The 2,889-nt window shown below is 44.6% G+C and overlaps 1 non-coding gene across 1 annotated transcript; it reads left to right on the top strand.

Annotated features, from left to right (window-relative positions):
• Positions 1-1,489: 1,489 nt before the first annotated feature.
• Positions 1,490-1,596, top strand: LOC141635527 (small nucleolar RNA R71). Its single transcript, XR_012540209.1, has one exon. It is a non-coding gene; the product is annotated as a small nucleolar RNA R71 (small nucleolar RNA).
• The last annotated feature ends 1,293 nt before the right edge of the window (positions 1,597-2,889 follow it).

Genomic DNA, 2,889 nt, shown 5'->3' on the forward strand with positions numbered 1-2,889 from the left:
GCTACGGTCTCACTATCACTAATGTTCCTCTTACGCGATAAAATCTCTTTCATAAACTTAAGATAAGAGGGTACCTTTGTCAGCAACTCAGTGAACGGCACAGTGACTTCCAAGCTTTTCAGAAGTTCGACAAATTTGCCGAATTGTTGATTGGCCTTAGTATTCTGCAACCACCTCGGGAAGGGAACTGTGATAGGAATCTCGAGTCCCTTGTTTCTCTCTTCCAATGTATCTTCCGGAGCAAGTTCTGTATCCTTTGGACGCTTCTTACCTCTCGAACGAGGTCTTTCCGGTGATTTATCGCTTAAACGAGCACTAGCAGGCTCTCGAATAAGCTTCCCGTCATCAAAACTACTCGATCGTCCAATATACCTATTCGATCGAGTAGAATCTTCATCAATATCACTCGATCGAGTAGTTTTTTCACTCGATCGAGCAACTCCATTTTGCTCATCACTCGATCGAGTAGAAAAACTACTCGATCGACCATTCTGCCTTTCCTGTTCACTCGATTGAGTGGTATTTTCACTCGATCGACCACTTTCGTCCCCAAATCTGCTCGATCGACCACCTGAAACCAGTCGATCGAGTACTTTATTCGTCGTGAGCTCATTTTCTTCGCCAGAACATTGTTCACCATCAGTTACAGCTCTCCTTGGGTCTGATTTCTGCATTTCTGGTCCCTCATACGAACGACCGCTTCTCAGATTGATGAAATTTACCGTCTCGTGTGGATTCTTCTCATTATGAGTCGGTAATTGACCCTGCTTTCTTGTGGACAGATTAGTTGCTAATTGGGCAACTTGAGTTTCAAGTGCCTTTATGGACGCATCTTTCTGTTGATCACTCAATTGCCACTGCTTCGTGAAGGCTTGCAACATAGACTTAAGCTCACCAATTTCACTTACCCCACCGAAAGATGACGCACCATGGTTAGGAGGAGTAAAAGAAGGGGGTTTTGAAAGCCTTGTTGATTCTTGTGTGGAGGGACATAAGGCTGCTGCTGGTGCAGAGGAGGAGTAGGATTGAGCACATTCTGACTAGTCCACCTCATATTGGGATGGAGTGCCCCTTGGTTATTGTAATAGGAACCTCCTCCTTACCTATATTGCTGAAAGGCAAGGACTTGTTCCTTCTCTACAAGACAGCCAACAACAGTGTGGCCATCATTACTCCCACATCTCTCACAAGAAACAGTCTCTCCTCTAGTAAGAACATGGATTGTCTGAGGCTCCCCAACAGCTTGTAATTCCAACTTGTCGAATCTAGCATTCATGGTCTCCAGCTGAGCCAAAACCTGCTTACGGTCCTAATCCCATCCCTCGGGTTACCATATTCAGCACTGTGATTCGCCATCTCTTCAATAAGGGACCATCCCTTATCGTCATCTGTATTCTCCTGGAATCTTCCACTAGATGCCGCATCAAGTATGGCTCTCTGGTCGACATACAACCCATTGTAGAACTGATTAGCTAGAAACCATGGGTCAAAACCATGGTGAGGGATAGACCTCACCAACTTCTTGAATCGCGACCATGCCTCATAGAAACTTTCATCGGGAGCCTGTCTGAAACTAGTAATCTTGGCCCTCAGCAAATTGGTGCGTTGTGGAGGGAAATATCTCTTGTAAAATGCAAGAGCAAGAGACTCCCAATCAGAACCCCAACAAACTATGCGGTCAAGTCGATCACCACTCCTGGCTGAGTCATCTAAAGAGAAAGGAAATAGAACCTCCTTAATCTTATCTTGAGTTACCCCCTTAGTGGCGGGGATAGTAGAACAGTAATCGGTAAAGGTCTCCATATGCTTCCTCGGATCTTCACCAGCCACACCTCTATAAATGTTTCTCTCCACCAGATTGATATAAGAAGGACGGATATCAAAGGTGTTCCCATCCTCAGCCTGGAGTTTGAAACCTTTGGGAATAGAAGAGGCTTTAGGCACTGAATGACTAGAAAGTTTAGGCATCTTTACTGTAGAAATTAGACTATCTTCCTCGAAAAGAGAATGATGTAACTCCGGCTTGAAAGTACTCAAGTCTTCCTTTCGTGATTTCCTTATCAGACGGAGTCTATGCCTGCATAATCTCTCTGGCTCTGAATCAGCTGAAACTAATTCACACCTGTATGACCTGGGCATAAACAACACTGAAAGAAAATAATAAGAACAGCCTCAAGGAATAGGAATTCCCTGAGACGGATAAAATAAACGGAACGAAAACAAATAGGGCAATTGCCTCCCCGGCAACGGCGCCAAAATTTGACACGTCTGTCGTGTACCTGTCAAAAATAAACTAACTTGACTAACTATATAGCTGATGTGACCATAATTAGCGCATATTTAGCCCCCGAATTAGCCTTGTTCCCTTGCTTTTTAGTGCATATTTGGGTCATTTATTGTCTTTAGTTCTTTGTTTTGCATATTCTTTGAGATTTTGATCCCTTGGTAGGAAAGGAGTGCAAATCTGGCATTTTCATGGCAAAATAAGACTAAATTGATTGAATTCAATGACCAAGCATCAAGGGGAGACAAGATTAGAAGGCCTTTGTACATATGATAGAAGATGAGCAATGTTGAGAAAGGATCCTTGCGTCCCGAAAGAAATCCCCAAGGATTTTATGAAGAAAAGGGAAGAAAAGAATAAGAAACAATGCTGAGCTACAATCCGAGCGGATTGCCTTGAATCCGCCCGTCCTCCACAGCACAATCCGTGCGTCTTTTGCCAAAGACGCCCGGGTAAGCAGCCGCCAGAATCCGCCCGGATTCCCTTGAAGACGCCCGTCTTCCCATGCTACAATCCGCCCGTCCCGACACCAATACGCCCGGATTCCAGCCCAGCACGAATTCGTCTCTTCATGCATCAAAGAAAGAAGCCTTTCCTTCGAAAAT

This window comes from Silene latifolia, chromosome Y, assembly GCF_048544455.1.
Source record: "Silene latifolia isolate original U9 population chromosome Y, ASM4854445v1, whole genome shotgun sequence".
Taxonomy (NCBI): domain Eukaryota; kingdom Viridiplantae; phylum Streptophyta; class Magnoliopsida; order Caryophyllales; family Caryophyllaceae; genus Silene; species Silene latifolia.